This window comes from Ammospiza caudacuta, chromosome 1, assembly GCF_027887145.1.
Source record: "Ammospiza caudacuta isolate bAmmCau1 chromosome 1, bAmmCau1.pri, whole genome shotgun sequence".
In the NCBI taxonomy this organism is placed as follows: domain Eukaryota; kingdom Metazoa; phylum Chordata; class Aves; order Passeriformes; family Passerellidae; genus Ammospiza; species Ammospiza caudacuta.
In genome coordinates, this window is record NC_080593.1 from 42222303 (window position 1) to 42230456 (window position 8154).

The window sequence follows — 8154 nt, forward strand, 5'->3', positions numbered from 1 at the left end:
TTGAAAACTGTTTCAGAACCCCTTGACTTTTACAACTTATGGCAAGTATATGATTTCCAAGCAAACAACCACATTGAAATCAGTCACAGTTACTCTGGACGCTAAATTTGTCCTAGGTGTTGATACTCAGCAGGTTAATATGCATGGAATCTACCACAGAATAACAAAGCAGAAAGTTGCAAGCCTTATGGGAGTTTGTATCCTCTGAAGATAAGATAAATAAAACTCCTATGCCCTTGAGTTACAAACTAGCTGCTGCAGATCAGTTCCACTGGGGGCATTCCATGCTGGCTTGGTGTGCTGATAAGGGAGTTTGCACACTGCTGGTACTGTCAGACTGCACATTCTGGATACAAGGGTTACTGGAGTTGTCACACTCAATGCAGAGAAGCTTTGTGTACATTAGGATTGCACAGCTTGCTTTGTTTTCTGAGGCCCAGCAATGGAACAGCACGAAACTAAGTGGTTAAGGCAAAAAACCAGCAGAGTGCTGGGAAGAAATAAGGTTACACCTCATTAAAGGTGTCCTGCAGGGAAGCTGTCCTGCCTCCATCACAGAGGGGGGACTAGCATGCAATGCTAGATCTGCCCTCCATCCTTTGCTAAGTTGCAAAAGAAAGGTGGAAAAGAATAAGAGATGGGGCTTATAGGAAAGATCTCACTAGAAACTGCCATTACAATAATCCAAAATTAGATCATGACCTGATGTCCAAAGATGTGGTTTTAGACCTTTACAGGGTCACTTACCATGACCTACTATATGGAAAAAGATGAACACAGGAAACAAGCAGCTGCCCAGCTGTCTTTGGGTCAGAAGCTGAGGTACAAGCTGTCCCTCCTGTAGTGTATGTGGTGACCACTTACAAAGCAGACAAGCTTGGGGCAATATCCTGTACAGATCAAGAGCAGCAACATCTGTCTCTGTATGCTGCAGGGTGCAGAGTTCTGTACAGTGAATCAGCTAAAATAACACTAAGTCAGCATTCAGAGCATTAGGATCTCTACAGAACAAATAGAAGGGATGCAGACAGTGGGGCCATGAAATGACGTGTCTATCCCAGTGCAAGAGCCAAGTGCAACTTAGCTTTCTTACTCCTGCAGCCTTTTTTTTTTTTTTTTTTTTTTTTACCCTGGGATTACTGACACCCTGTGAGTCCCACATAGTAGAACTACTGCAGACTCTTTGGCTTTACACAGCTGATAGTCCACAACCTGCTGTTCATCAACCATCCTGGCTTGGTAGTCAGCTCAAAGGCTCACAAACTTCTTTCTTGCCATGAAAAAAGCACACATTATGAGAGGGTTAACTGAGATTTAACCAAGTAACCAGCCTGACTGCCCAGGTGGAGCCATGGGATAAGGTGATCCTCTTAAGTCTCCCAAGAATCTCTTAAGGCTATTGGAAATAGATTTCAATATCTGTTAGGTATTTTGTGGCTAACAAAACACTGGTTGGTGTAGTTACTGGAGTTTTCACATCTTATGTAAATTGTTAGCAATCTGCTTTTTACTAAATACTATATACAACAGAAAGGATATAGATCTTGTTTATCCTACCTGACTTATTTTCAATTTAATCTCACATAATCATAGTACAAGGGAATAAGAAGGTATTTTCACTTCCAGCCTTAAATAGTTTTGTAATCAGGAATAATTTACACTTTTTACGTACCTTCCTTGCATGAATGAGTCATGCGCTCATTGTTACTTCATATGCCCCTGATGCCTAATCCTGCATAATTTTACTCAAATAAACTGTCTCTGTGGTTGCTTAAACAAATAAAGTCAGTTAGAAATACAAATAAACTGCCTTTCTGTGCAGCTGATCATTGTCCTGTTGCTAGTCTCACTCCTCTCTCAGTGATGCAGGATCAGCACAGATGCATGCACATAACAGCGAGGGCTGAGCTGAAATGCAGCTCCTGAGAGAACGGGTGGCACGTGCAAGGATGGAAATGTGCATCCTGGTCCCATCTGAGGCTGCTCACAGCTGGCTCCTGACCTAGCTGTTTACAGCTGAGCAGCCTGAGCCAACATTGCACAGCTGTGCCACACCACAGCTACCTGCCAACAGAGGCAGCCAAAGCCTGGGACATGGGGAAGACATTCCAGAGAAGGCTCATGGAAAATGATGGTTTCAGATTGGTCAAGATAACTGAAACCCATGGGTCCACTGAGGGCCCTGACAGCAGCTGAGTTTAAATGTTCTGTAAAGACTTTTCTAGTTACTCATTTCCATTTAAAAATGGAGGACCCTTTTTATACTTTTTTCTCCTTGCTACATCAAATATTCACCAGTCCATGCACACCGAGGCTGTAATTTTGCTTAAAATGAACCAAGTTATTTTCTGATTTTAGTACTTTACACTGACTGCTTCATAGTGAATTCCTATTTTTTATTGTTGCACAGTGTTTACATGATGAAAAACACATTCCATGGTTCTCAGTTCAGTCTCTCTTGATAGACATGACAGTTCACTAATTTGCTCAAAAAAATTACTATGGCATATAACCAAATTTGAATGCAACAAAAAAAAATCAATTTTGGAACTGCATACAATTTCACATAGTCTATGTCAATAAAAGCTATTAAGCAGCAACAAACTAACTTTCAGAGACAGTTATTGAGAGCATCAGCTAAGCATATTATTGACTAGCAGGGACTGCTGGGCACAATTACTTCTAAAAAATCAGTCAATACATCTTCCTACAATAACTTTATCTCAATGTTTTCTTCAGGCTACATAAGGCTGAATAAGTGTTACATGAAGAAAAATGAGGGCATACATATATAACTCATCATTCCCTCTGTTAATGGAAATGCCTTTACTGTCTCAATCCTTATTTTGGGAGTTCCAAACTTCCCATCTTATGTTACTAAAAACTTGGGAAGAACTGGTACTGTCTTTTCAGAAACCTGGAAGTCTAGTTGCATGCCAGTTAAAATTCATTCTAGATGTACTAATAGTCACTGGAGAATAGTAGAGAGAGAATCTAAGTGATCTGTCCTGATTCCAGATCACTGGACAGCACATCAGATTACATTATGGCTGAGAGAACCATGCACTTAGCTGTGCTTCCCATCTTGTGAATGTCACTGACATCCACGAACTTATGACTCCCTGATTCAACTGACCAGTCAGACACTTTATCTTGACCAGCTAGAAGCAGTTTTCACTTCAAGTCCAGATACTTTACTCCCAGATCCTTCACTGTAACAATGTGCTGGTGCCAAGTGCCCCTCCAGAGCTTCCAGAGCTGCCCAGAGTCAGCATGATGATAGGGCACAGCACTGTACTCAGCAATCCGAGAAACCAGTAGTAGTTAATCTGACTACTGCTTGTTAGGAGATTGCAAGCCCACTTACAACTCTCTTACACTAAAAAGTGGAGGCAATGATGCCCGTGAATGTGCAGAAGATCTGCAGCCATCTGTGGCGTCACAGTCATAAACAAAGAAATACAAAACTTCCACTAAAGTTAAAGCAGAGTTTTCCTATTTGCAGCATTCTATGGTTAATGATACACAAAGACAGATGAGAACAGTTATACTACATGGACATTAGCCAGTGCAGTTTACCTAAAGAACCAGATTGTAATTAATTTGTCTTTTTTCTTCCCTCAATAATCCCTTTGCAGACAACAGGGGAAAAAATGCCACATGATTAAAACCTTTTTGACTAATAAAAATGATAAACTGTGAATTATTTCAATTTACTCATCTTGAACCTCATTTATACACTGTACATGCCTGATAATAGCTCTGTGCAGCTACGGGAACACAGTTCCATGGATTGAGGCTGCACAGTAGTGGGAGGCTCATTTTAGAGTTTTGTAAGAAATCTTCTCATTGCACTATCTGGAAGGCAGAGAAACTACTGAGCAAGAGTTATCCATGAAGCAGAACCCAATAAGGAGAGCAGGACATAGCTGGAACAAGCACCAGAGTAGAGGCACTAGTTAATCTCTAGCAGATATAAGGGTCACATCAGAAATGCTGATCTATGCATTGCAAATTTAAGGCTTTATTAAAGCTGACTGTTAAACAGCAGGGAACTAGACTAACATTCCTACATCATCATTCCTACACCATTTTCCTGGCTTTCAAAGACAAAGCCTGTTATTGTGTGCTTTGCTGAGGAAAGGTTAGAAAGAAAGCATTCTCTGCATGCCATCGAGTGGTTCAGTGAGAAAGGTGAGATGGCTAGTACAATTTCAAGAGGAATGGAAGGCAGAAAAGAAAAAAAGGAATAATTTGAGGTAATCTTCGAAGAATAAGAGAAAAATCCACATCTCTAGGGCAAAACTTGCCTTTATCTTTTGTTTTGTAAGGAATAGACTTTAATGCTGTTTATGTATAGTACAGAGCAATCACAAGCAAATCTTCTAAAAATAGTTCTCCACTGCCTAATGTGGAGAACACTTTCCTGGCAGACACCCGTATTTCCAAAGATAATTTTTGTGTTTGCCCTCAGCCCACATAATTCTGTCTCCATTTTATATTTAGACTCTGTATTCCAGAATACAAATCTAATAGCACTAAATTGCTTAGTCAGATATTTGACTTCTTACTATGTGCCAAGACAGTCATTCAACAGTTTAAGTTTGAAAAACAGCTGATTCTCCTTTATGATCTTCTGCATGGACAGCAGAAATGACAACTTTTGTATTAGCACAAGATGGGGGAAGAAAGTGCAGAAAGGGGAATGGACAATTGAGGGAGGCTGACAACTGTCAGCCTTTTAATTGACACAAAATGTTTATCATGCTATCACCTCAATTAATAGAGATGTTACACAGAAATTTAATGTAGCAACCTGCAACAAATTACCTGAAAGAAGTTGTGCAGGAAAAAACAGTAGCAGTATAACATGTAAGATACAGACAGGTCTTTATGAAGCTGAAATCAGATATTTCTTTTCCAGATTTCTCCTTATTTTTTAAGCTTTATAATCTGTGCTTGACCTAGGTTCACAGCTCGATTAAAATTGTATTTAAGGTCTGCCAAAATGCAATATGATAGAGCTGAAAACATTCTTTCTTCTTTGAGCAAAGAGGTATAATCTGTTCAGAAGACTGACTTATTTTGAAGGTGCTTGAATGAGGTGGGTAGTTCTCTAAACATAAAGCAATGTAAGGAAAAACAAAATGCCTTTTTAACCCACAAATTGCCTTTCTTTCCTCATTAACTTTTTATCCTCAAAAATGCAGATTTGGCAATCAAAATAGAACAGGACTGGAAAGAGAAACCTTTTAATAAACTTGAGGAGACATGACAAAATAAGCACAGATAAGAAGTGGGAAAACAGGTTATGTGAAGAAAGGATGAATAGGGAGTGGATGTGAAGGGGAGGGAAGGTAAAATGTTTGTGCTTCTCACCATTTCCTGGCCTTCATCTACACTTCTTTTTGCAGGACTTCAAAGTTACCCAGCAGTCACTGGGAATAAAATCCCAAAAGCTAAAAGTCAAACCTAACTCCTTCTCATCCTGTACACCTTCAAGAGTCAAAGACTGTGACTTTCTTAATTAAATTATTCAGTTACATCTATGTTTGTTTAATTTAGGCAGGACCTCATCCTCAGGTCTGTATTTGAGATACTTTAGAAACTGAGGTGCCTTAAGAAAGTATTAATTATTATATCTTAATCTGCTTCCCCTTGAGGTCACCTACTCAGAGAGGCTAAACTATGTCGCCTAATCCATATCCATAGACAGGAGTTCACAGTACTAAAGGAGTCACAGAATTTTATAAGTCCCACACTCTCACAACAGCATGTACATAAAAGAAATTCCTGGAATATCACCAGAATTTAGAATGACTCAAAATATGTTTCAAGAGGTTAACATGTTCTGGTGAAATAATTATCTAATTACATATAACTCAGATTCTTATATTTTGTGCAGAATACTAAGAATAAACTAAAAGAAAACTGCTATTTAATGCATTTAATTATATCCTAAGAAAACTTCTCTTTCTAATACATTCAACAAGAAAATCAGCCTATTAAAGGGAAAATTTCCAAGTATGTAATCAGGACTCTTTTCAGCAACTTGCAATTGAAGCCAAATATTTTATATTACTGTAGCTCTTCTGTCTTTTGCACTTGCCAGATGTTTCTGCTTTGTACAGGACTCTTTGCAGTTGTAGATTAGCACTCACATATTATCTCTGGGTACTGAGTTTTGGAAGGAGCTTGTCAGGTTTTGATAAATGCTTGGATCATCAGCCAAATAGAGAACTCCTGAGAAAAAGAGGAACAGGCATCCCAGCAATATCTAGAATAATTAAAATAGATCAATACATTAAGCTGTAAGCACAGAGACTCTGCCTGTAAGTAGTCCAGAACATGCAACTAGAGAGTATCAGAGATTTTTGCTGCCCTTTCATGAGTTGTTCTTTTTTCTTCTTAATGATTGCTCAATCCATGCTGTCTTTTTCATCACCATGTGTGAAGTCAAATGAGGCACAGAAGATAAGAAATAAATTTATGTCCATTGACACTGGAGCTACAAACCACTTAGATGCAGAGGAAAACTGGAGAACAAGAACAGTGATACCATTGTATATTACTTCCTCCCCCAAACAAAATGTATTTTTATGTTAACAAACTTCCTTATTTTTATTCTTTTTCTGTAATGGAATTATGGGTACCACACTAGCTGCTTTCTGATATGCACTAAATAAAGTTAATATTGACTTAGTATTTTGGGATTGTTGACAGATCCAATGTGTCAAATCTTAGTGGTGATTTAGCAAATGCAGCTGCCTGCTTCACCTGTCAGAGGAGCTCCTACTGTTGCCATAGCAAGGCTGGCATAAGGGACATGTGCTCCTGCTGCAGCTGCTTCCATACAAAGCCCAGAGTCCAAAGGCCTTAAAACCCATAACTCAGGCAAACAGTTGTTTGACTTATCTATTAGAACCCAGCTGTCTGTCACTTCCCTTTGCCTGGTTGCTCTACAAGGCTTAGCAGAATGGAATATGGATGTGAGTATCTGTGACTTCAGTTAATTGACTATACCTGGACTGTCACAGCTACACCATCGGGATGCAGTTTTTTATGAAAGATGCTGCAAGTCTGATTTCCCTGAGATTACCTTTCAGATTGCCTTTGCTCCTGACTCTTCTCATTAGCAATTTACAGTGAGATGTCAGACTCTGAACTCAAACCACTGACATGTAATTTCTTCTGCCAGCCTTGAGGAGAAGATTAAAATCTCCATCTGGGATCAGTTTGGCCCACCAGGATAGGAGGACAGTACCTTCTGTTAGTATAACTAGATTGCCTGAACACAGCTGTCTGAGTCTGCAGACGAGGCATAAAAGAAAATCCTGTATTCTTGCTAACATTAATCATCTGGTAGCACTTGTTTTAACAGTAGAAAAGTTCTTTCTTGCCCTTTCTTCTCCATTGTCTGCAATGTTTTTATTTAAATGATTGGTCATTTCTTACTTCAGAAGCAGTTTCTATTAATCAGCCCTAAATTCATCAGGCAGTTGGACTAGATGGTTGTTGTAGCTCCCTTCCAACTGAAATAGTCTTTTTTACTTTATTCTATTCTGTAAAATTTAAAGTGGCATGGTAGACCTGCAAAATGTACTTCTGCAATGCATCTGAGGATTCTTCAGGATGAATATGTGTTTGTATTCTGGCTTTTTTTCAAGTTCGTGTAAACTTGATCTGTCTAAGGAGAGTACAGTTTAGTTCATGGTGTAAATGTATGTTAAATTTCAGGTTGCAGGCTGCCAGTGAGACAATGGCAATTCTATAATTCTGTAAAATACAGAAGTACACACACAGCCTCACAATATGCTGCAGACTGATGGACCATAGCCTTCTAGACTGTTGAAGAATGTCAGCTTTTTGAGAAAATCTATAGAAATTATAATTTATCTGTATTTTTTTAATATTTTACATTAAGCCTAATAAAGACCTTAACCTTTCTGTCCAGACTCTCAAAATTATACTAAGTGTTCATATTCATGATGTACATTTTACGTAATATTCAGTTCCTTATTTCATTAAGCATTTAGATTCCAGTCACTTATCACTCAATTTTATAGAACTATCCTCTCCTCAACCCCTCAAAACTTAGGCCAAATATTATCAACCCTGGTCTCTGAATGCCTAAAGCAAGTATAAACAATACAC